Genomic DNA, 27185 nt, shown 5'->3' on the forward strand with positions numbered 1-27185 from the left:
TGTTCATTTCCTTATTTTAGGTGGCATTTTGATTGTATTTGTCTGCTAATGCTGTTTTGTAGCATGGACTGATTGGGCCAAAGTCTGTCATTTCTATTTGTCTTTAGGGACTTTACAGTTCTGAATGGAGTGAGAAGAAGGGCCAACAATGTCTTATATTTCACAATATTTTCTTTAAAATTACATTTTAGCTCCAGTGATATAACACTGTCTATTTTATAACACTTTAGAGTTCTTTGTTAGTTGACTGAAGTTGAAACGAAAATCCTCCTTTTTTTATTTTTATGGAGTGTGCACTTTGAAAACCTACGTAGACAGCTGAAATATTAATGGAAATGACATCCATTCTGTTTTGGAAAAGGAACAGACCAAATGATAACGGGTAACATTGACCAAAAGCAATTACTTTAAAAGGATACTGCTAAGTATCTGAGAAAAATGATTCCTTTGACTAGTTGTTTGTCAGGCCCTGTGTGGTTTTTATTGATTGCTCTTGAATATATAGCCCCCATGATTGAAAACGCTGCTGGTAATGTCCTTCTTTTTATCGTGCTGAGAGTATCTTATTGAGAATAATAAGAAAGAAATTTATACAGGAAACAAATACACATTGGAGCTTTAAATTAGCCAAAAGTGGTCTATAGATTACCTGTGATATTCATTTTCTAGCATGTCTCCTTTTCTAGAGCTAGTATTTAGAATTAGATGACAAAAAAAGTCAGGTGTTAAAAGTTGCATTTTAAGTATTTGTTTATTATGTGCTTTGTTTCCCCCTTCTCTGTATCTGATCACCTCTGTGGAGCAGTGTAATTTGTCTTCTGCTATGAAATATAGTAAGTTTGAAATGAATCATAGATAGGAATTGAGCAGGTACTATTTCATGCATATGAATATTTTATCTTTCAGCAAACTTTTTTTTTTACTCCACAGTGGAAAATTTCCTCTTAGTGTGAGTAGCTGGCAATTTAAAATGCCACTGGTCTATTTAAATGGACACTTGATTATGATGCTCAAGAGAATGGACACAGACGTAGGAAAGGATTTAAGCAGCAGGCTGCAGTGTTACTGACAGCACTGGCAAGGTTCTGAAACAATAAAAATCTTCCCAGACTCCCCAGCTACACAAGCTACACAGCTACATCCTAGAGGATGGAATACAGTGTTTAGGACTCAGTCCTAGGCCTCAGTTCTTCTTTACAAGATCTTTGAGTATGCCTCTCTCCTTGCTTCTTCCCATAGCAAAGCAACAGTTACCAAAGTGATACATGCCTTTTCAATTTATGAAAGTTTGCCAGCAAATTCTGTGTTTCATTTATTATTATATGCTTTACTAGCAGTCCTCCAAAGTTAAGAAGGAGTAGCTAGGGCTTTGAATTACTTCCAGATTTTCCTGTCGATTGAACTAAAACTCCAAGATACTTTAAAATCCATTAGACTCCAAAGGGAAAAAAATCCTTCATGACTCCAGTAGTAATTGTTCAGTCAGTCCTGAGGCATCCTTAGGAAAACAAAAACCAACCTGACATCTCTAGTTCCCATGCCCCAGTTACATGGAGGGAGACTGGCGAAGTAGATAAAAACAGATAAAAGATCTGGATAGGAAAAGAACTACCCAGAAATTAAAATTAACAAGTGGAAAGTTGGGAACAATACAAGATGGAGAGCTTTTGAAAGAAAAATCCGTCTCTTTTCCACCTATAGCCTGAAGCTCTTGATCTACTTTCCCACCCTGAGAAGTGAAAGCAAGTGTTACTATGGATAATGTGTCTTCTGTCTATTCTACAGAACTCACCAAAGGTCTTCACTAGACATCTCCTTAAGGCAATTTCACAAGCCTCACGTCCAGGATAGTTCTATTAAATCTCTTCTCCCTGCATAGTTCTTTTCTCCTAAACACTTCTATTGCATTAGGTCCAACATTTTTTCTGGTGATTGAGAAACCACTATCTTTCCTTTTGGAATCCATGTAATGCTTATTTGGTTCATTATGACTTAGGAACTCCCATTCATTTTGTTTCCAGAGATGTGCCTCATCAAGACTCATGTAAATATACAGGATTTTCAACTGTTTTTTAATGCAAATCAGATTTAGCAGCAATTTCTTGATATGAAAGAGAATGCAGCTACTTTATTTCTCCACAAATGTGGCTTACAGATGCCAGCGAAGTAATTTAGCTTTTTAGCTTTTTGTGTAGTGCTCTCACAAACATGCTTAGTCACTTTTGGGTGAAGTATTGTGTCAAATGGATACTGTTACTGATTTGCTTAATTGGTAAACCTTGATGAGAGCACCCTGGCCACACAGAAACTGTAGTCAGGTGCCTGTGGACCAAGATCCCTATTCGCAATGATTTCTAATTTCTCTTTCTGCACAAAGTTGGCCTGGCTGGCCAGAGCTGAGCTAGGACTGGGTAAGGACCTGCCTTAGTTCTGATACTGAATAGATGCTGAAGATCATCCTACAGAATAGTGGTAAGTGGTCCTGCAGGAGTCATCTTAAGTGTGGCTGTTGGTACAGCAGTGCTACATGTATGTCACAGACATGGCAAAAAATAATGGTTTGCAGTCCATGCATTTTCCAAAATAGTATTTAAATAGCCTGGAATGATTGTATAAACAGCTATATACAAAATTTAGGGGCCAGTAAAACTTGAAGTTGCTTGCACAGAGCATCCTTAATGCTCACACATATCAGAGGTGTCCCTGGGCACAGACAGAACTGCTGGAGTCTCATGCTCTGTGATGCAGGATTGAACTCCTTGGTGTACAGTTGAAACCTAGACTGGAAGAAGATACATGAAAACAGCTCTTTATTAAAATCCAGATGTGATATCTAAGGATCAGTGGGAAGTGGTGTGGCGGGGGAGAACTAAGGGTGAAAGAATGAACAAAAGAAATATCAGAATGAGGAAGTGCAAATTAGTTAAAAACACTATTGAGTCTGCTTCTTTTGTTTTGTGACTGGCCAGCTCCTCTCTCTTATTGCTCTTTGCTGTGGGGTTTGCATGGAGATGTGCCCAGGACAGGCCAAGACTGGGTTGTCTGTCTTTTGTTTATCTTTGTATGGAAAAGCTGATTTGCCAAATAAACAGATATAACTAGGGATGAAATTGAACTTTATAACTGGGGATGAAATGAAACTTACTTTATTTGCTTTTTCTGAATTTTTTCATGGCCAGGACTATATGTATGATCTTACCTAGAACTGAATTTTTGGCTATGACATTCTGACCCCTGTTTCAGTACTGTAATATCCTCTGATGCCACCACTTTCATTCTATTTTGCTGTTTGTGGCTCGCATACAATTTTTACAGTGTTGTTTTTCCCCTCTGTCTCCCTTCATCATGCCTTGATAAATATTTTGGGAAAATAGAATGCTTTCCTATTGAGGTAGCGGTGCTGACAGATGCCAGTTTATCAGATAGGCTGTGTAGAGCAAAGCTTGGCACTCTTGTAGCCACATCATTTCCTGCAAAATTCTACTTTCAGTTTTGAAAGAGATTTTGTTTTGTTTTTGTATTTATGTTCGCAGCTGAAATACAGCCTTATTGTCTTATGGAGCCAAGAAGAAGAACAGAAAAAGTTAAAACTAATCTCCAGCTTATGATAGATGGAAAACTTTAAGAGATGCAAGTGAGCTTGATAACCTGACAAATAGTGGAAAGCTGGAGAATGAAAATGCAAGTCTGCTGCTGTGCTGGTATCAGGATAAAAAGATGATTTGTGCAGAACTCTCTTAGAGGCCAAGGGCTGTTTTGCCAAATTATCTAGGGAGAACAGAGAAAAATAATTCAGGATTTATTGTTCAAAATAACCATCAATTTTTCATCAGTGATATTCTCTACTATGAGTCATAGCTGGATGTGTTTGTATGGGAGTGGGAAAGTAGGGATGAGGAGTATTTTATAGAAAATAATATATTAATGTTGCCATGGATTTTGTGGCTGCTGCTGCAGAAATTAAGAGTTGTCACCATGGAGTTTGTTTTGTTGTGTGCTGCAGAGTAGGCAAAGGACCTGTGTGATGGTGACTTGCTGAAGTGGACATTAGCTCTTTGGTTTTAGGACTTCAGGTAGTAGTGGTGAAAGTAGTATTTTGTTTACTAGCTAGAGACAATAGTCAGATTGCATTACTGCTGCTTTCCAGATGAAAGGGAAGTAATGGTGAAGTTAAGCAATGAGTGAAATCTGAGATATATAAGAAATAGCAGGAGGTTATTTGTAATAATGTGTCTGTAGAAGGATCACCTTAGTCAAAAGTGGAACCAATAAGCTTTTGAAAAATCTGGAGTGGAAACTTTTATCTAGTAATTATTTCATATTTAGGTAGAAATGTTCCATTTCCTATTCAAGTGATGAGCAGGTTTTACTTAATTTTGTCCTTGGTCATATTTAGGTTATGTTGTTACCACTTGGAAGGTTATTGCAAAGTGTTGTTCCAGTTTTGTGCTGTAATATTATGAAAAATTAGGTGGAAATTAGTTATATATTACCTTTTATATGGGAAAGATTGGAAGACTAGTATATAGCTAATTTTTTGAGAACACCTGTATTTTACAAAATTTAATCTATATCTCTGACTTTTACCAAGATTCCCTGTCCTTCCCAATAGTCACTGACAGTTTATTTTAAAACGAGTGCCATAATAAGAAGGGTTTGCCTTTCTTTTCCACAATCATCATCCAAAACAGTTATAGCTGTTAAAAATTGGTCTTGGTGCTATTCAGATCACATAAGACTTCCTTTAATTGGCCCTTAATAAGCTTGGTTTAACTGGGATTTAAAGAAAAGAACAGTGGTCATTAACATTAGCCAGATTAAGACTCTGTTAATTACCACTGAAAGATAAAGTAATATGCAAAGATGGGTTCTAAAATATTCTTGCACTTAAGCACCCCAGGAAGTTGAGAAATTTCTTGCTAACTGATATGAATAAGTCAATAGCTCTTTCTCTTCAATGCTTAAAAAAGACTGAAGAGAGTGAGAGTACAATTACTACATTTAAATATTCTGACTTAATTAGTACTGTATACACAGATATACTTTCTATTTTGTTGGGTTTTTTCCTATCCCTCAAATATAATTAATGATTTGTTTCAAGTTTTTGATAAACTCTGCAAGAATGTATCATTTTCTGGTCATTAACCTTTTGCATAAGCAAACATAGTCTAATATATATATTAATATACTTATGTTTAGGCTTTACATAGGAATATCAGTATACAAATATACATTAATGTGCATATTAATCCATGTTTATACATAAATAAAATATATAAATATATGTCACATAGATGTATATAAAACACTATTTTAAGTAGAGAATATTTTTCTTATTGCACAATAGCAATAGAATCAAAATATTTCAAGCACTGTAAGCAAAATGTTAATAAGATGCATCCTTATAATAATGGCATTTTTGTGATGTCACTAGAAACAGTTTAAAGCATTCCTCAGTCATGACAGTCCCTCAAGTATCGGCATGACATAGTATTTCCACTTTGCATTGGACTTGTGGTAGATTTGTCAGGGTGTCCTAGCAATCATAGCACCCATCAAAGGAAAGTTCAAGAAACTGACAGCGGGCAGATACAGAATCATCTTCTGTGCATGACTAGTTTCTGACTAGTCTTCATCAGTCAGCAAGGATTTGTAATCTGAAATGAAAAATTTTTAATCTCGTATAGTTGTTTCTTGTATTTAATGTAATGAGAGCTTTTCCCCACTGTGATACTAAGTGATAAGTTCTGGTTTAAACAAACTGCTGTTCTCAATTATTTCCATCTGTATGATTATAAATATTTTAAAAACAAGTAATTCTGTCTCTTCCAGAAAGTGATATGTGCTGATATGTTGTATATCAGTTTCATGGAATATTTTCACATTCTTGTATAGTGAGAAGGACTAACAGTTGTGCCAAGCTTACTGTTACGTATTCTCATATATTAATGACTTTTTTTTGACTTCCATCTCTCTAAATAGATTGGTGATCTTAATTTAGAAAAAAGGCATTGGTTATGTACTTTCTACATTTTATTTCTACTACTTTATATAATCTTCAATTTTCTTCAAACTGCCTCCACGGGGAACACTTGTTCAACAGCCTCTCTCTGTGACATTTATTTTCTTTGGAGATACAGTCATATTAAAAAATGATCAGCTTGTAGGAAAAATAAATCCATGTGTTCCATTTAACTCAATTTATTACTCAAAGATGCTGGAGTATGCTAGCCTAGAACTTTCTTTTTTTAATTGTTTATTAACAATGTAGTTAGTTGAAGTATGTGTTTTTTAATGATAAATTATGATAAATCACTACAACATGTTGTGGTTTTCATTTCTGTTTGAAATTTTATGCAATTTGTATTATATCTCCACTTTTTCAGTTAGCAGATAATAATAAACCCATGATATTCCAGATGTACTGTAATATTTTCTAAATCAAATAAATCAAATCTGCATAGTTTCATTAGTTTCTAAAGACTATGCATTAACATTTAAGAATTAAGTAAGTAAATTAAAAAATCACATAGCTACACAAACATACTTGATATCTTTTTATATATATCCTTCAATTAAATCAATCCTTTTATAATTTCTTTAAATTATTTTGAAGTCTGGGTTCTCATATTTGGAACCCTGAGTTGAGGATGAGTGGCAGATTAGAGGGTTAATCCTTAAGTCGTGTCTTGTGTTGTACTTTTTGAATATAGAACACCTGCAAATGCAAAAGAAAATTTCTCACCCATTTGTAAAGAAACTGCTGCTTGTAGAAGACTTGGTCCCATGTGGACATTCTTAACCTCCTGAGGGTGCACCTGACACCTCCTATGCATTCTTTCATGTACATATTTCTCAGATGATGACCATAGGCCATGAAATCTGTTGCTTTTAAAATAACAGGAACTGTGTTAACAAAAGAACCTACCAAACTTATTGTCTCAAATAAAATAATTGAAAAACAGGGCCAAAGAGGAAGAAATATGCTTTAATCGATAGGCTATTTTTACACGTGAATGGAAATTTGGATCCATTCTATTGGATGAGATACAAACTTCATTAGCCTAAACTCAGTCAACCTCAATCCTTTATTAATGCAGGTTTACTCTTTGTAGGCTGTGCAATATTTCCTATTAAATTTCTCATTCATCCATTCTTGCCAAAGCCAACCAGCATATTGTCATTGTACCCTGAGTGCTTGTGCTCGGAGTGCAGCCTTTGCTATGGAGCTGTCTGTGTTCCCTGGGGACTACTTCCACTACTTACATATGGGAATGAGGAAGGAATCAGGATAAGATCTTGCCTGCAGACGAAGAAAGTTCTAGAGAAACTCTGCGTGCTGCTGCTTGCTGCTGCTTTTATGGCAGAAGAGATACTGAGAACAATCTTTGTAGGTGAGCTTTGGGAAATGGTTACGTTTGCCCTAGATGTAGAGGCTTTGGCTTAGCAAATTTTTGGGGGAATTCAGTGCCAAACATGTAACATGTCTATTTACCCTACTTTTTCAGAAGAGTTCAAGGTATTTTCCAGTATAAAAAGATAACTGTACTTCGTCAGATTAAGATTTTCGGAAAAGTGTAAATGAGTTTACACGTGTAATTTGTGTGTAAAGAGTGTATAAGCAAATGTTTTTCCACTTGTGCCACAAACTACAAAATATAACAAACAGTCAATTGATTCCTTGTACTCTACATGGAACATTTGGCTAGTGGTAATTCATAATCATTAAAGATAGTCATTAAAATTAACAGTTTCACTATCATGGCAAGTGGAATAATCCTTCAAATAGAACAGCGTAGTGAGACAACTTTTCCTAAGAAGGATAAAGCCATTGAAAAGTAATTTAAATACTAAAAAAAAACCAAAAAAACAAACAAACAAAACCAACAAAAACAAACAAACAAAAAACTCTCAAAAAAACCTAAAAAAGGACTATCTCAATATTCTTCTTTACATTTTCTTCTTTCCAATCTCCATGGTAAATACCTCAAGCACTTGCCAGTGTATTCCTTCAATGAAGAGCAAAGCTGAAATCTGTCACAAATCATACCTAGCTGCCAGAGAAATTCAAATTGCTGTAAGCACAAGTGCCAGGGGAGCTCTTACAGCGATGCTGAAACCATAATGCAACATTCACAACGAGATCATTGCATCATAATCTCCTTCTGAATGTGACTCCCTTTGTGTGTCAGGTGTTTGCATGTCAGAGGGAGAAGAAGAAAGGGGATTGTGAGTTTAGCGCAATCTGTTGTTCTGTATTAAAGTTTGGGGTTTTTATAATATTAAAAATGACCTGGTTTTAGGTAGGATATTCCAAAGGCTTCTGAGCTAAACTGCTGCCCTCTAATCCCCTCAATACAAAACACTTTTGTTAGGAATATTCCTGATTTCATTTCAGACAAGCTAGTTACTTGGAATTCTCTCTAAACCTATAAGCTTACAAAAGTTAATATACATTAAAAATTATATTTATTTTCAGTACTTGCATCACAGCTATTTTAATTTCCTAAGTGCACAATCAATATTTAAATGAAGAATATTTGATTTTTTTTCTCAGTTGCATCAGCTTTTAAGCAGAGTAAGTTTATGAAAATCCATGGAGAGCTTTTTTTTTTTTTTTTTTTCCCCAGATTTACAGCAGCATAAGTGAAAGGAGAATCAGGGATATATATTACACAATTTCATTTACATTATTTAAGCATCCATCAGGCCTGCCTTTATTTCATGCAGTCATGCTCACAAAGTATATGGAGGTTGTTTTGGGTGTTTTTGAGAGCTTATATCAATATAATCTGAGACCTGAATGTATGTCTTCAAAAAAACCTCAAGATACACTGACTTTAGTAATGAAGAAAGCTGGCAGCAGATTAGTTCAGAGATGTGAGTAAAGCTGAACATCCCTTTCACTTGACTCTCACCCAATATTATTTTAATCATTAATTTTGGCTACAAGAAAATATGTTTGATTCACTGTGTTATGCAACTGAAAACCATTTAGAGCTAATGGTAGGAACAAGACTATGGGTGAGTTTATAGACAATTTCACTGAAAGACCAAAATCTCACTTCAGTTGTCCTTCTACATAATTTCTTGTACTGCTTTTATGATAGAGATATAATGGTGATTTTCACAGAAAAAAAAAAAAAAAAAGAGAAAATATCAGTCCTGTTTAACTTATCTAACTTCACAAAGTACTGAAGTTATTATGTATAAGTCAGCTGTATCTGTGTACAGCTGACTCCCCACTGACTATATGGGGCATGAGGCACTTGGTAACTTACATTGAATATTTCAGCTAAGTGAATTTAGGTGCAAATATCTCATAGCTGACTTGTGTGTCCAGTACCAGGAACAGGATCAGGCAGGGCTGATTTAGTTGGTATCTATATTATTTACTCTTTAGCTATCAGAAAAAAATAAAAATGCAGAAATTGTCAATAAATGTATTGTAGAAGATTAACTACATCTGCATAGACTGGTTTCAGACCTGCGATCTGTAAGGCAGAATTTGGCACATACCTTGCTTGATGTGTGGCATTGGGCACAAAGCAAGAAGCCACTGTAAGTTCCACCAAGTTGGGTGGTGTGAGCTGAGAGCTAGTGGTCTAGTCAGTAAAGCATCTCTAAGGAAATATGGTCAGTATGATGAACTCAAACATCTTTTGCCCATCTCCTATGAAAGCAGTTATTTGCCAGTGTGGAGGGCCTCTTTCTGTGTTTTACCAATGCTTTTTTTCTACAGTCTATTTAAAATGTAAAATATGGAACTATACCTTGAAATGCTCCATTGTTTTTAACTTAACAGAGTAGATGACTATCATCAGGAGTGCAGTTGATGGGGATTTTAAGGGTAATTTAAGTATCTAAGTCCCCAAGTACAATCTTAAAATCCTGCCAGTCCCTTTACAAGTCTGTGAAGGTCTGGGACACCCCAGGGGAATGGAAGTACTTTTTAAAACTACTGGGTACTTAAGACCTAGACTAATAATCATAAGTTCTTAGATTTGCTTGTTGTTGATATTTCTGCCCTGCCTAGCTTAGGTGCTTTTCTTTTCTTTTCTTTTCTTTTCTTTTCTTTTCTTTTCTTTTCTTTTCTTTTCTTTTCTTTTCTTTTCTTTTCTTTTCTTTTCTTTTCTTTTCTTTTCTTTTCTTTTCTTTTCTTTTCTTTTCTTTTCTTTTCTTTTCTTTTCTTTTCTTTTCTTTTCTTTTCTTTTCTTTTCTTTTCTTTTCTTTTCTTTTCTTTTCTTTTCTTTTCTTTTCTTTTCTTTTCTTTTCTTTTCTTTTCTTTTCTTTTCTCTTCTCTTCTCTTCTCTTCTCTTCTCTTCTCTTCTCTTCTCTTCTCTTCTCTTCTCTTCTCTTCTCTTCTCTTCTCTTCTCTTCTCTTCTCTTCTCTTCTTTTTCTTTGAATTCTGAGGAACCTCTTCCTGTGCATTGTTTTCCATAGAAGAGTTGACTTCAATTCTTTTATGTCTGCTGACTAAAACTTAGGTATTGCGATATCACTGTGCCTTTTCTTGGACCTGAGGATAAATGCCAAAGAGCAATGATGAAAGGAAGAGAGAAAGAGAATAAATAGTTCCGCATGCCACTGAAACTGCATAGGGAATTTAGGTAGGCAGAATGCAATTATGCATTTGGAATATAGCCAGGACATATGGGTTAACACATGTACTCCTGTGAAAAGTGCCATGGGATATTTAATGACTGTAAGTTGTCAGAACTCAGTTTTATATCTCATCTGAAAGACAGCACCACCAGCCGCATGATGTCCCTTCACACCATGCTGAAGTAGTTCCTTGCTATAGACTAAGAGAGAGGGAGGGAGGAAGGGAGGGAGGGAAGGAATGGTGTGTTCTAAATCTCCACTTCCATTTCTTGCTGCAGTTGGACTTTCTTGAAAGATTTGTAGTAAAAGATTATTCTAGCCTGGCTTTCTTAGCTAATGAGCTCCAACAAGTTCACTATCTGAATCTGAATAAATCTGATTAAATTGCCTTGGCCAGAAATGGCTTGCTCTATAATGCTTTACCACACTTTTCTTTGGATGGGGCCCTGCAAACCCTTCTTGACTGGCCACCTTGGGAAAATCTCTCATGAGTGTAAAAGTCTTGCTCAAAGGGGAGTAGTGCAAGTGTGTAATAAAAACCACAAGCATGTTAGCAAAATCTTTTTTGTTTGTCAGTTTATGATGGCATGATAAAAAAATAAAAATTAAGAGACTGTATGTCAGCTATCGTATATGCTAGAAACATAAGGACTCTTAAGAAACTGTTATGCAGGATGAATTAAGTCTACTATGTATTTAATCTATTTATATGAAATCTATTTTGGCGGCACTCAAAGCATAAGAACAGGCATTGCAATGTCATCTGACTGTTACTAATTTAATTGTTATGAACTTCTGCAGTCCTAACTGTAACTGGAGTGCCCCAATCTTCTATTCTATTATAATTTGGGTGGGTTTGATGATGGCAATTGTTGAAACGTACCCCAGGCTGTACACTTGATGTGCAGCTTGGTGGATTCTTCTTCCTGTAGCTATTAATGGCAGATAATTTTAATTTTTCCTTTTTAGCAAGGGCTGCTCAAAGTTGCGCTTTCTGCCCTTAATTGATGGGCTTATTTAATGAGTATCTATGGCAGAAAACAGTGTACACCAATTTCCTGAAGTTTGAGCATTCAATATAATTGATATTGGTGTTTGTCATGTTGGTCTGCTGATGGGAGCTTCTTTGCAGGACAAGTCGTAAAGGGCTGGATTCCACAGATAAAACACCCTTTGTGATTCTTGAGTAAATAAATGCATTCAGTCTCTGCATTACACCATTTTTTAGACAGCTTTGTCCTCTCCTGTGGAGCATTGATGCTGTTTGTCTTTTGCAGTTGGGACTTTCTTTTTGATGTGATTGACTGGAGCTTGCCAATCATTTGTTCAGCTGTGTAAGCCCACTAATTTCCCAAAGTTAATCGTAAGAGTGTGTATGGTTGAGATAATTGAGCTGGTTGATATAATTCTGCTTCTTGATGCAAAAGTCATGAAACTGCAATGTGAAAGGAAAGCCTTTTAAGGGCAGGTGTTCAGAATATTGTAAAGCCTTCCCTGTTCTATATGTTTGTTTCAGTTTTGGTTTAAAAGAGACTGTCCTGCTCATTTTCTCGAGACAAGACATGATAGTATAACTATTATCCACTTGGAATAATAAGTTTCTTGTTTTCAACTATGAGCATACCTGAACCAAAATAGAACAAAAATAAAATAGAGATAGGTGCAACTACAAAATCTTAGAAGCAGTCACACATCTAGCATGAGAGCTTGTTAAGAATCCGTACATTCTTGGAATTTATTTAAGCACCAGTTACTTATGTGGTGTCATTTTTTCTTGAAAATGCTCTGTAAAGGAACAAAAAAGAATGCTTTAGATATGAAAGGCTATACTATTTCTGCAACTGCAAGCTGTGTAAAGCAATTCTTGAAAATGCAAGAAGGAATCTTATTTAAAATTATAGGATTTTGCATTAAAACCGAAGGAAAAAAAATGAAAAATCTATAATGTTTCTTAAATATTCTGCAAGCTATGGAATATGCTGTGAGTCTTACCACAACACCAGAGCTAGCAAAAAAGTTGCAGTTTTGGTATGCTTCATTAACTGTTTGCATACAAGACAAAAGTGCTTTCTGATGAAGTGTAAAACCAACTTGGGACCAATTTTCCACAACATAAATTCAACATTCACTCCATCCCCTGATATTCTTTGATTCAAACAGCTAGGGAGGTTTTATGCCTTATCTTTTATCAATAATTATTTTTAATTGTACAATTTTAGATTATTCAGCCAAATGTAATAAGCTCAAGTTGATTTCAAACTGTGATGATTGCTGTTAAAGACATGTTGCTTTCAAGAGTACTGTGATTAGTCTCGTTATGTGTGTTTTTAAGCAGTTATTTGAAATTCTGTATTATGGATATCTCTTACTAGAGTTATATCTCTAGGTTTTATCACTGGGGAAATACATTTTATGCAGGCATGTTTTCCTTCAAGGATGAATTTAAGATCACACCTTTTAATTTTTTTTTTATTCCAATTGTGGAGTTGAACTAATTGTATGGTAATAATGTGTATTTTGGTGAAGTGGGAAGTGCCCTTTCATATTTGGAACTGCACATCTGTGAAAGTGATTTATTGTGATAATATATTTAGTGCTTCTGCTCATGCTTCAAATTTGTGTTTGCTGAATTCTGTGTGGTCTCAATTTTTCAATTGAAGCTTGGCTGGTGATATGCTAGCTTTGTATCTTACTATAAACTATCGGGTATTTACTGAATGAAGTTTATTTTACTTTTATTATAGAGCAGTTTAGCTATGCAGAGGAGTCACTAGACTCCACTGAGGTGAGAGGGCACATGGCAAATGTAGAGTGCATTAATGTATACAATATAACTGGAATTACAGGAACTTTGCCTGACATGAAGGTTTGCAAGTTATCCTTAATCATTTCTAACATGGATAGGGAAATACTGCAATTTTCTATTTAGCTTTATGTAGACTTATTTTTAGTTTCAAAGTAATTTGCTTGTGGTAGAGAAAGAGAAATAATAGTCTTGTGGAAGTTTATTAATAAAGGAGAGGGAAAGAGTGGTCTGGTGATCCCCTCCTTGCAGAGGCTACCCTGTAGACTGCTGATACACCTCACTATAATCCTGATAAAACTTTTATAGTAAATACCAAACTGCAAACTGTCTTTATTGATTTATTTTTAAGGTCTGTTTTCCAGCTCTTGCTTACAGTGAGGAAAAACCTAAAAAACACTAGAAAGGACTTTTTTTTTCCTCTACAGTTATTTTCATATGTAGTTTCTGTGTTTTGGAAAAAGTTCAAGTAGATAAAGATGTGAACAAATTGTTGATGGACAGGCAGAAGCGATCCTGAAGAAAAATGAGTACTGAGATCAGAAGAAGTTGAGCATAATTGCCCTATATGCAATATTTGACCCTATGTATAGCCTCACATATGCATTGAATTAATTCAAAATTGTTGCTGAATACAACCACTAAATAAATGCTTTAGAGCCTATTAAGTATGTCATTCTATTTGAGTTTTGTGCTAATTTCTTTCCACATGTTTAGGCCCATCATGGCTTTTTTTTTTTTTTTTTTTATATACTGTGTTCAGTCCTTTACTATGTGTGCTATAAGCGTAGGAACTGTGAGCACGTCTGAAGTAACATCTGCTCTGTCTTTTTGTTGCTGGGTTCATGGTATAATTAGCTCTATATTTCACCAAATACAATTTTGCTCCCATGGTGGATAGAGCAGCATGAAGAAAACATAAATAATTGCAGATTAGAGAAACAGAAGGGAAAGTGGGTGTAGGTGGCTTTGATCGAAAAAAGGGTTAAGGAGAATAGAAGGTCAACTCATTATAGGACATAACATTGTTAAAATTATACTTGAGTATACTTCAGTTTCTCACATCTGAAGTATGTAATTTTCTTGTTTAATTCCACCTAGTTTTGCTAAAAGGAAAGGGGTTTTAAAAATAGAAACATTATTCTAGGTTATATGGATTTAAAAGTCCTAAATTATGTGTAAGTTTAAATGAGCAAGCACTCATAGACTAGGGTATGATTTTTTTTTTTTTTTTTTTTATTATTATTAGCTCAAGATTGCAGTGTATAAATCACACTTTTCTGGACAATGCAATGAAGATTCTCTAAGGATTGCAAGGGAGAAGTATTCCACGTAGGCTTTTTGGGTGAGCATTGTGCAGCTTGCTACAGAGTTTCCTACTCTCTGACAATTCTCCATTATGAAACTACTTCCAGCAAGAAAGACATCAGCAACTTGATTCAGTACAGGTACCTTGTACCATTTGGAATGCCTTCAGGCATCCCACTTGGCCTCCAGCTTCCACTCCTGAATGGAAGTAGATCATATGCAGTAGGTGCTCTGTCATACTTGTGAGCCCTGTGGGGACACATCAGACACCACATCAGGGCGCCTGAAACGACAGCAGGTGACAGAATAGACCTCCAGAGCTTGCAGTGCCACATGCAACACAGTTCCCTTGTCTTAGGGAGCAAATAGTGTCACTAATAAGACAGTGAAAGAATTTCAGAATTTCTTCTTTGCCTTAATTTGCACTTCTATTAATGATCCTTTAAAAGATTCTCCTTTCTATAACGTCCAGAAATAGTAATGTGATTGGTGCTACAACTAATCAATATTTAAATAATGATACAATTTGGTGATGTCTTATCTGTTTTAAAGTTATTTTAGAAATTTTTCTCAGCCTTGTCTAAATAGAATTAGTTTATGAAGAGAAAGAAGATAAATCATTGTGGTTATAACCACCAGGAATTTTCCAGAAATACTCATGTCTGGCCATGTTCTCTCCATAATGCGTGTCATCCTGAGTTTGTACCAACAAACATCTCTTTTAAGAATGGGATGTGTTTTTCTACTTTGTCTCTTTTCTCATGGAGTATCAGTAGTTTTCTAATGGCCTCATCCAAATCAAAACAAATCCCATTGTTACATAGTTCCCCAGATTCTGCCAACTTCACAAAAATGTTCTTCTGGAACTTCATGGGGTGTGTTAGAGTATGTTCTGCTAATACTGAATCTAAATTCCATGGAATTGCTGAAAAATGTGCGTAAAGAGCTGTAGTTGGAAGTTTGGAAGATAAACAACTTCCTGCACTCACAACACCATCAGTCTTATAATGACCTATTTTCTGACAAAGGGATTTTGAATTTCCAACTTTTCATCTGCTGCGTATGTGCATATATATATATATCTTGTACATCTGGGTTTAGGTATACAGCTTGGTCCAAATCTCTTTTGCCCACTTACAAAACTTCTTCCATAAGCAGTAAGACTTTTTAATCAGTGTGCTAAAAACTCATTCAATTCTCACTGATACAGAAATCATCTTAAAATTAGTTTGCTATTCATAGTTTAGACTCACATAAAGGATTTCTGACTTCCTCTTCTTGACAATTTCTCTTGTATTTTTTTGCCTGTTCCTATTTAATTAAATTTTCTTTATTTGAAACCTTAAAAAGAATTTTTAAAAAATCGGTTATGTTCAGACTCTAAGGTAGGAGATAAATTGAAATTTGAGTGTTATAGCAGGTCATTCTGAGGTAAGAAACATAAGATTTAACATCTAAAGTTAAATCATCATGAGGTACAGTGATCTCAGTTGTCACTGCTTTTGTGTAATCAGCTTTGTTAGAGTTAACTATTTCTGGTACCATTATAATACTGGTTATTGTAATCTTCAAAGAATAGTATAGAACAAGTAATAAGGTTACTGGTACAAGAAAATGTAATTTTCCTCCTTTTTTGCTTTCAGACTACAAACAATAAATCATTTTGTTCAAGAGACAATAAAGCACCAACTGAGTGCTGGTTAAATTCCTATCAGGGGAGGTCTTCAGTAGCTTTCTAAAACAAAGTAATTAGAGAAGGAGTTCTTTTATAAAAAAAAAGATTATTTTTGTATATCTCTTGTGTTCTTACAGGTGTTAATCAGAGTAGAGTAAAAAAGATTGTATTCTACTTCCATTTTACATCAGAGACATAAAAGTTATAAATCAACTACAACAATTACAAAACACATAAAGCAAAATCCCAAGAGCAACAAGAATTTAGACATAAATGGCTTCATTGTACTGATGAAGGTTACAGTTGTTTAGTGGGAAGAGAAAATAATAGGAATCATAGCACATAAATGAAAGAAAAGGATGTCTTGGGGGAGGGGAATGGGGAAATGTTTCCTTTATAAAGTCAACATACAGAAATAAAACCAACATCTGCTCCTCATTTCTCTATTTGATTTTACTTTTAATTACAGAACTTCATAGTTGAGGCAATTTTAGTAGATATGTAGCTTTTCCTATTTTGTGGTTGCAGCTACTGACCAAGTTCTAGAGGCACTGAGTTTATGTTTGTGCTTTTTTTCCGGGTCTTTGAATAATACTGCCTAGCAGTGGACCCTGTTTGCCTTTTGAAGGGATGTATCCTGAGGTTCCTGGCTTTTAGTATTCTGCAGCTGGCAAGTTTCAGCTCAGCAGCTCCTGTTGTTGGCTGTCGTGCATAAGGGAGGTTATGGAAAAGGTTTAACACCTCTGGCTTCTCTGTTCACCCTCTGAGTGTCTTTAGATTTCTCACTTTCTAAATGATTCTTCTAGGCCTTTATTAATGGGGAAAAGCTATTTATGTAAGCATGTAGAGGTGGGATCCCTTCCCATGTAGAGATGGGATCAGCTGGGGGAGATTCAGCCAGGGCTCAATTGGATGCTTCTGTTCACCCTCTGAGTGTCTTTAGATTTCTCACTTTCTAAATGATTCTTCTAGGCCTTTATTAATGGGGAAAAGCTATTTATGTAAGCATGTAGAGGTGGGATCCCTTCCCATGTAGAGATGGGATGAGCTGGGGGAGATTCAGCCAGGGGCTCAATTGGATGCTTCTGTGGTCAGAAGCAGAAATTTGCCCAATGTGCAGGAATCACCTTTAACATGTGATTAATTGTTCTGTCAAGGAAAGATAGATATATTACTGACTTTACGAAATAGTATTGCAATACAGCTTCAATCTGACATACTAATTGATTAATAGATAGGTGAGTTTTGCTGGTTCATCAGCCAAAAATAATTATGCCATGAGCATTGTTAGGGTATGACTGCAGTGATTTGAATAAGGAAAAGTGCACTTGTTGCAGGGTTCTGTGTAGTTCAGGAACCTGTGCTGAACAGGTGAAGATTAATGTGCTTGCAGGATTTATACTCAAGCATATTAGTGTAAAGCTGCATAGATAAGGATGTTTAGATAACTGTTAAATTTTGAAAACTTGGTAGAGTTTTTTGCAATCATAAGCTCTCTTGTAAAAAGTTAATTTCAGGCAATAGCCATTTGCAAAATCCCCCAATTTTTTTTATAAAATTCTATATTTCTGAGCAATATGTCCTCAAAACCATATACAAAATTTCTATGTGGAGTTGCGAAAGAGCATTTGTGCTGTATTGTACTCTTTCATTTTCCATAACTGATAAATTTGCTTTATTTTAACTAAAAAATAGCTGGCATAGTCTTGAATATTTTCATTTTAGATTATGCTAAATAACTTGTGGGTTGATATTTGCCAGTATACATGCTTACATTCTTAATTGAAGCTGTGTGGGAGATCAGGTTCTCAAGCATATTTGTGCTTTGACTCCACTTTTCAGTGTTGTGCTCAGCGTAGCAGAGATGATGTGGAAAGGGATCTAGACTTAATGAGAGTTTCATGACTAGCTTTGTCCTCTGAAATGAAGTAGATTCAGGGACTTTATAATCTGCTTTTTTAGGGCCACACTATGACACCTGTCTTGTGAGAACTGTCTAAATTATAGTGCTCTGACTGCTCTTGATAAGCCAACTATAGTCACTGGACATAGCAACACCTTTAATTAATCAGGATTACTAAAAACTATCTTCTCATCATACATGCTGTAGAGTCAGCTGTTCCAATATGTGATTTTTATGGTTTTGAGAAGTTGCTTCACTAAACCTTGACCCAGTGTGCTATATAACTAACTGATTTACATGGAAGTTCTGGAGGTTACTTCTCATTACTCATGTATTACACGTGGGTTAGTTGCCTTTTTGATCTCCATTAATATTGTGCACTCAGAAATGTTCTTCAACTTTATGATTGGGTGTTTTCTCCATTTATTATTTATTGTATGCTACTATTCCATGGTAACTCCTTCACTGTATCATATCGTATACATCTTGCAGCAAATACCACTGAGCTGTGATCACATGTTCATGATAGGTTTAGAATTCAGTAATCATTCAAAGTGTATACTGTGGCATGTTTTATTCTTTATGTGTCTCATTAAGTGACCTTTTAGATGTAAGGTATAATCATTTTTTTTCCACTGTGTGTGTAAGGCAGGTGTTACAGAAAGGTTGCAACCCCACTCAAGAGGCTTCTCGGAGTGGAAGATAAAAATAGTGACTTTTCATGGAGTTCTGTTTGCTGTGGTATTTTAATGTTGCCCTGAAAAGTCTTTCTCTGCAACCATGGATACCAGCTTCTGTGCCCATTACTTGCATGCCACAGATGTATGTTGCATCTTGGCTACAAGATGAGAAGAAACACATTCTGCTCGCTCTGTGGTTAACTGAGCCATCCGTCCCTGCCTCAGTTCTTCCTGATATTCTTATTTTAATTGGCTATTATGGATTATTTAATTAATGATTGGGTCACAAACTGACCCACATTTCATCTTTAATTTAGAAGTTTGGATTTGTATTTGTTTGTTTAATGAGTTTGCATTGTTTTAACTCACTGACAATTAACTGGACAGCCTAGGTCAGACTCCTGGCAGTGTTTTTTCTCTGCATGATCTCATTCTTACTCACTGTCTGAGGCCTTTTTCAGCCTGAGCATGGAGGGAGGGAAAGGTATGCCCTCCAGCATGACATAAAGCCCAAACCATTTCAAGATGGCTGTTTGAGATTGAATGTAGAAGATTTCAGCAGATGGCTTCTAATTACTTGAGATATGCCAAAGTGCTGAAAGGAGCATTTGTATCTTCAAACCTAAGGGGTAGCTGTACCTGACACAATGTGAGTGGCATGTGCATTAATGTACCCATGTCAGCATTTATTCCATCTACAGTTTCTGCCATGAGCTTTATCACAGATAATTGTCTATGATATGAATGGAACTTCCTTGAGTATTGTTGTAATAGAGCTATAACTAATAAACCTATTACAGAAAGTAGAAGAAAATCCTATGCTTTTTAATGGAAAGTGGAAATAAAGCGACAATCTATATTCATACTCATTTTATCGAGAAAGCTATGGAAACTTTGAATTAAAACTATCATTTTGACCTTTTAGTTGAGTTTATAGGCAAGGCTGTCTTTATGATAGGGAGCAATTTCTTTAAGATGCAGGGAAATTACTATTACATTAGTTCCATAAAATAATTGAGAATTTTGAGAGAGAGCTATATCATGCTCACCTTACTCATACTGTTAGTCTCAGCAAGGTCAAGGGACTAATTGTGGACTGAGCCTGCCCTAAGCCAGTTGCAGTACATAATTGCATGCTGCCCTGGGAGCAACATAAGAAGGAAATTGTGACTTGAAGCGATTCTGTTTGGTATTCCGGGGGGTAGGGTCAAAACTAGCCTCAGTGTCTGCTCCCTCCCTTCCCCTACTGGTGGGTGGTGAGTCTGCAGAACTCATTTCCCCTCCTGGGCTACCATCTGTGGTATGAGAAACCGGTTCACGGAAGAGAAACTCGGACTTTCTTTCAGAAGGTTTGTGTATCAAACCCTTCTGATTTCTACATTTTCAAATACATTCAGGGTAATTAGTTCAAAAGCTGAAATAAAAGTGGGAGTATTATTTTTAAACTCCCTTGTCGGACCTTGTGTTAATCAAGTAGTGAACTTCTGATGTTGTTTGATTTACTAGTAATTCTAAGACTCAGCACAAACCATTTTTCCGAGCAGCTTGTTTAGCCTTAGAAAATGTCACCAGCTAGAGCTATTTATGCAACACATTCCAAATTCCTGCGAGTTGAGCGGTGTGTGTTTTGGAATGCTTTAACCTCCTCACTAAAATGAAGAGTTTTCCCTCTAATTTCAGCTGCTTCAAGGAATATAAACCAGTCTCCCCGGGAGAAAACTAGGAGTCTCATCAACGCTGTCTTGTACTGGCAGAAAGTTGTATTAGCAGAGATAGAATGTGTCTCTGAGCAGCAGATCACCCCTGAACTTTGTCAGGGTGTGCAGGGGAAGATTTGAAGCTTTTAGGGACAGTGCAGTCCTCATTACCACAAGAGATTTCTCTGAGAGTAATCACTTTTATTTCTGAGTATGTAAAAAATAAACCCTGTTTAAAATTGTCAGTGACTTTGTTAATGCTACTTCAGTAAAATAAAATGCTGATTTCTTTATTTATTTTCTTTTTCCCTTGGTTCCAATAACACTGACATTTGCTTACCTCTCTTCTTCTTATATATATACGTATTCTGAAATAAAAGAAAATTACAGTTTCTCCTGCTATAATTCAAATTTTTAACAAGAATACTGGTAATAACATCTGGCATGATTGAAACAGGCACAGTGGATTTTTCTTTGAGAAACAGTATACAGTTATTATTGCTAAACATGAAGTTACATGAGTTGCTTGCTTAATACACAAAGAGGTTTGTACTCAAAGGGATGGTTTTTTTTTTCTGTTGCCTGCATTTTCAGGCCTGTTAAGTGATGCAACATTGTGGTTTTGTTAGACAATAATAACAGAAACAAGATTTCTTTAATAAGAATTTCAAATAATCATATAATGTCATAATTTACAGAAGCATTTTATTTTGAAAAACATTATTGAAATAATATTGACATAAACAATTTTAGCCATATTCCAGTGCCTGTCCTGGCACTATGGGTATTATTATATGTGCATTGAGAAATTACTATATTAAGACCATTGCATTTGCTTGAAGTATAAAATCCACTGTAAAAAATAGCTTAACCAGCATTGCAGTCCAATTTACACAGTTAGAAGTTCCCATTTGATTTTTCTTACAGACATTTTGTACTTACATTGCTGAAGCCCTTCTCTACCATGGCAGAAAATATATAACTGATGAAATAAACCCTGCAATTTAGGTTTATTTTTTTATTTGTGTATTTTTATGTCTACTTTAAATATTTGGTAGCAAAGATACATCTGTATAATATACAAAACAGTAACATGAAATAACATGAAATCAGCAGCCACAGATTTTAATAACTGGTATTAATAAGGAAGTTTACTTTTATCAGGTGACCACAAACAATCCACTCTGCACTCTCCACCTAAGTGTTATTTAATAGACTAAGATCTTGGTGTCCCCTGGGAGGAAAGAAAGTATAAATACTCACATAACAAATGTAGTCCTTGAACTTTTATGCATCTGCATGCATTGGTACATGCCAAACATAACATACCCCAGCTTATTCACCTTCAGGCTTCTGCAGAGGCTATTAAGTTGTATAATCTGCAGAGGATGCATATGGAAAGCCTTTCCTTATCCAGCTCCCAGACCAGCTCTGCAATAGCCTCTGCTTTGCTGGAGAGCAGAATGGTGGTAGTGGTACCTTGTGAGCTTGGCTCTTTCTGGGTATGACAGAAGAGCACAGTGAGCCACAAAGATATGCCCTTTCTGCATCCCATGAAGCAAATCTGTCCCTATGCATGCTCCACACAGGTGGTGTGGGTAAAGGCAGGAAGAAATTCAGTACGGTCTTTATTTCCTCTGTCAAGAGAATAGGAGAAACTTGTCAACACCCCCAAACAGCAGTTACATGTTTGTATAGTATGTATAGATTCTAGGATAGGTAGAGAACTGGTGCAAGCCATTTGCCTGAGAAATAATACTTTGACACTGATGTGCTTGTAATCTGCTTTCATAAGATTTTGAACAAAGCTTCATAACAATGTTAGATAAACCCAGGGTAAATGTCCGGCTGCAACCCAAAAGCCTGAGTTCCCTGGCAGGGCTGGAAGTGTGGTCGTGCCTGGAAAGATGTCCCTCAGATGGTAATGCTCACCCAGTCACAGGGACATCCACCTAATTTGGGATATTACATCACACTACTGCAAGAAAAATGAATTTTTCTTTAATCTAAACTGAGAGACTAAAATCATCATGTATTTGTAGCAGAGATTTTTAAGAAGTATGAAGGATATCAGGATTGGTGATACAATTGCAAGAGTTGACAACACTATGTGGCACAAACAGTTGGTTTTAGCTACCTTTAGATATTAAACACATTAACATATCTAAACATATTTAGATATTAAACACATCTTATTCTTATTCATAAATACAGAAATTTATGAGGAATTGAATTTTCTGAAGTGTCAGCTACATCAGCTGGCACTTGCAATGTACCTTTTGTGCAAGTCACACTGTAAACTGAAATGCAAAGTACAGATGGGTAGGAAATCCTTTTCCTGTGAATTGTCCAATCAGTCTTGCATTGTTGGAAATTACCATCACCACATACTTACCATATGTCATTTTTTATAGGAAGATTCTGCAACTTTGAAGAAGCAACTTTAAACCTATATTTTCTGTTGGTTACTTTAATCTGTCTGCTACTTTCTTTTTGCAGTATAGTACCAAAGTGAGTCATGAGTCTTCTGCAAGTTAAGGGCATGTGCACATTATCAGGAACAAATGATAATGTATAATAAGTTTGGTTTTATGTAAGTACTTTCTTAAATTAATTAAGGCTAGGAGAAAGAGGACATGAATTACCTTTAGTATGTGCAAATATAACCCATTCTGCAGTTTCTGTGTATAGCAGGCATCTGTGCTTAGAGACTAAATGGTGAATAGGAATCTGACAATCAAAAAACAGTGGCTGGAATGAAAGTCATAATCAATCTCTGTATTTATAATTTTGTATTTTATCAGTGCCTTCAATCTTATTTGCCATAGCATAGCCATGTGCAATAAGAAATGTCTTTGCACTTCAATTTAAAGTAATTGCATCTAGAAGATGCCTCGATGCAAAAGAGTATCATATAATCCATGTAATTATAGTTTCTGCCTGTTCATTTATTAGCTACGTTTACAAGCAAGAAGTAGGTTTGTATGTTTTCAAAACGTATGCTTGGTAAGCACTAAATCTAAGACTTATAAAAACATTATCAATATGTTCTAATTAATATTTGCCTTTTCCTTAAGCTATTATGAGGATACTTAATGCATAGTCTAAAATTAGAGTTGACAATTGCAAATACAAACCAACCAACATAGTAATAAAATCAATACTTACATTTCCCTTGGGGCTACTATTTACTGTTTGCTGTGCCATTTCCTTAATGGAATGGCAGTTATGTTTGCAGAAACCTTGTAACTACGATTTTTGTATTTTAACTAAAAGCAGCTTTCCTAAAGTAGTATGATTAAAAAAGAATCTGGAGTTGCTTTCAGAAAATTGCTGTAAACATTTTGCAGCCAGTTTTAACAAAGACTAGTAAGTGTCACTGAATTCTAAAATGACTTATTTGTAATGTTTAAAGTCCTTTCAGTTGTATTGCAATAGATGTTTGCCTTAATCTTGAAATACTTCCCTGATTTGTTTTCACTTTCATTTACTCAGTTCAAATTATTCTTAATCACTAAAAGCTCATTCCTGTGTGGAGGTCTGCAGTGTTCTCAAAGTGTACAAGGGAGTCTGGCTGTTTATTTGACTTAGCAAATTAAAATAATGGAGGAAAGTATTATCTTTGAGATGAGTCATTGCAGCTGCTGCACAGATCTAATTCTAGTCTTTTGACTTGGTTCTTCTTTCACTGAAGTCTGCCATACTGTGGCAGGGCAGCAGGCGTTTCTGTGCCTTGCAATGTAACTGTATCGTTCAAAAAGCATGCTATGGTTGACATTTATAGTGCACACAAGTGTCCTGTGTATTTGCATATTCAGTAGAATATTTCTCTAATGATCACTGACAAGAGGGATGAGCATCTGAAAGAAAATCTGTGAGTCATCATGGCTTCATAATTTGTTCCTTGTGGGACTCTGCTGACTATGCAGTGCTCTTGGCATAGCTGAAGTTTAGGGTAACAGGTTCTGTAATAAAACATGGCCACTTGCTTGGGCTCAACAGTCAGGGACTAACTATTAACTCTAATTGTTAACTAATTATTACCTTTGATCATCTGACTTTTTTCCAAATTTCTGCTTTCACTCCCATTTTGCTACCATTAATTTGAATAGTATTCATATGAGTGGGTCATTTGTAGTCTGCATCACTGTCTGATTGTAGTCATGCCTTGTGAAATGCCACCATTTCAGGATCTGCTTTCATTTCACTTGTTAGTGATATGGGAAAATTAAAAAATATGGAATGCAAAAGAAATTTTGAAATATGGTAATTTGAAAGCAATGAAATTAGAAATGTTTTATAGAGATCTAGAAAGTATACACATATATAAAAATGTGTATTATATATCTAAGAAATCCATAAACATATCAGACAAGATATACACCAAAATATACTGAATTGAACTGAAAAAATACCAGAACAAAGTGGAAGTTCAGGATTAGGTATTTTGGTCCAGTTCTGAGTATTTTTGCAACTTTTACGTTACAAATGTCATTTAAATTGCAGCGTTCCTTGTAACTTTTCTGTTAGGATGCATTTAAAAAGTATGTTGAAATTTGTCTTTTAAATGTGTATATAAGGATTATGCAAGTTTTTGTACATAGTACAGTTGAGGTATAGACTGTGTCATCAGTAATCACTGTTATAATTTTGTAAAATTTTAATTTAAAATTTTTAACAAAACTATCTGAGAGTCTGCCCTCAGGCTATTATTCATTGTTCTAGGTTTCAACAGCAACAACAATTCAGCTTCCACAGAGAACAAGTCAGGATAGAAACAGAAATATCTTTCAGTATTCAAATATTTCCTTTTAGTTTTAATACTTCTAATCTTTGGAGGAAGGAATTAAATTTTGTCATTAAGATGACCCTAGAATACCTTGGTCTGATCACTTGAAAATCCATCTGTGTCTGACTGAGATAGAAAATTCTGCAATTGTGTTTCAAATGCTTATTGGACTTGCTTCGAAACATGCTAGTGTCCTGCAGCTGCACTGGTGTGGCCCAGACACTCAGGTTTGGGAAACCTGCTCTCCAGCAGTTTCGCAAGAAAAGAACGTTATTTTGGAACATTTAACTCCTGTTGCCTAAGTGCCTGTGCTAGCATTTTCAGCACTTGATATCTGTTACCATAGAAGAAAGCCTTGCTGTTTGTTCATTGGATTTGGCAGATGTAGCTCCCTACACTTCACTAATACAGTGCTTTACAGCATCATTTGAGGAACTGTTTCTGGACCAAATCCCTAGATTGCCCAGAACAGGTTGCTAAGAGCAAACTGGCTTCCACTGTACCAGTGAAAAACTTGATGTGGGTCTGACGGAAACTAGATTAATCCCATCATCAAAAAACAAATGCCCCCCATGTACTTCAAAGTTTGTCCCAGTATGATTTAAATCTTTGAGGCTCAGCATTGTTTATGCAAACCTGCAGTATTTAGTGGCATCAGCAAACTTTTTTTCATTAATATTTAGCCAAAGCAATTGTGTGCACAGAATCCTAGACCCATTCAAGGAAACATATTTTGAAACAGGATATTGAAAATAAAGTCCATAGGACAACAAAAGTCAGCTTACATGCTGATGTCAGCATTTGTGTGTGGTGATAAAGCCAAGCTCTTTTCCATGATAAAGATAAATTCATATCCAAATCTTTAATAAAAAAAACAAAACTGATGTTAGCTATTCCTATTAAAGTCAGAAGCGTCTTTGTAACACTTCCCAGAGACTCAATTGTTAGGAACAAAAGTTATGTCCTGTTAAGAAAAAAAAATTAATCACTCAAGTTATTACATAGGGTGTACTGTGTATTCCGGGTTCAAGCTTTATACTGAAGCCTTTGAAGAGGCTGCCCATATTTACCAAATGTTGTAATTGATACAGAATCACTGCTATACAACAGCTGCAATAACAAGGTGCTGCTGCCTTTACTTTAATCTACCTCTCTTTCTGCCAGTTTATTATGTTTTGAATTTATTCTTTTGTAGATCTGTGAGCTATCTTTCTTATGGAAATTAATCTTTTTAAAAGATTTGTACTCTCATTTTCAAACACTAATACATTCATTCAAGTATCCCATTATTCAGAACCAGCTGGCTTTTTATCTAGTGATATTTACTTCAAAAAGCCAAGTTAAATGGTATCATAGATTAATTCTCAGGGCACAGGAAAGCTTTTTTAGAGAAAAAGAGATTTGGTAATTACTTAGAATATCGCAATAAAATCATAGAACATGTCAAAAATGCGTTATATAATCTGTCATAATATGAAGCTTCAAAAAAAAGTTAATTCACTGAATTGAATCTAATATGTAGCATCAGTATATGATTTTTAAGTGAAACATTAAGTAAGGATAAAACTTTGCTGTGATTTATAATAAGCTATGTCATGATTTTTAGTTATGTATTTTTTCTTTGGAGAAAGCACTGAAACTTCAAAAAGGGCATTATCCACTGAAATTTCTTACATAAATCAAACTGGAAATAAGACACATTTTACAATTCAATTTAAGATCCC

At 35.4% G+C, this 27185-nt stretch overlaps 1 protein-coding gene across 1 annotated transcript in view; it reads left to right on the forward strand.

Moving 5' to 3' along the window:
- The window catches only part of DACH1 (dachshund family transcription factor 1), a 356660-nt gene that overhangs the window by 199369 nt on the left and 130106 nt on the right, over positions 1-27185 (forward strand). The gene's annotated exons all lie outside the window — the stretch shown is intronic.

This window comes from Vidua macroura, chromosome 2 (genome assembly GCF_024509145.1).
Source record: "Vidua macroura isolate BioBank_ID:100142 chromosome 2, ASM2450914v1, whole genome shotgun sequence".
Classification (NCBI taxonomy): domain Eukaryota; kingdom Metazoa; phylum Chordata; class Aves; order Passeriformes; family Viduidae; genus Vidua; species Vidua macroura.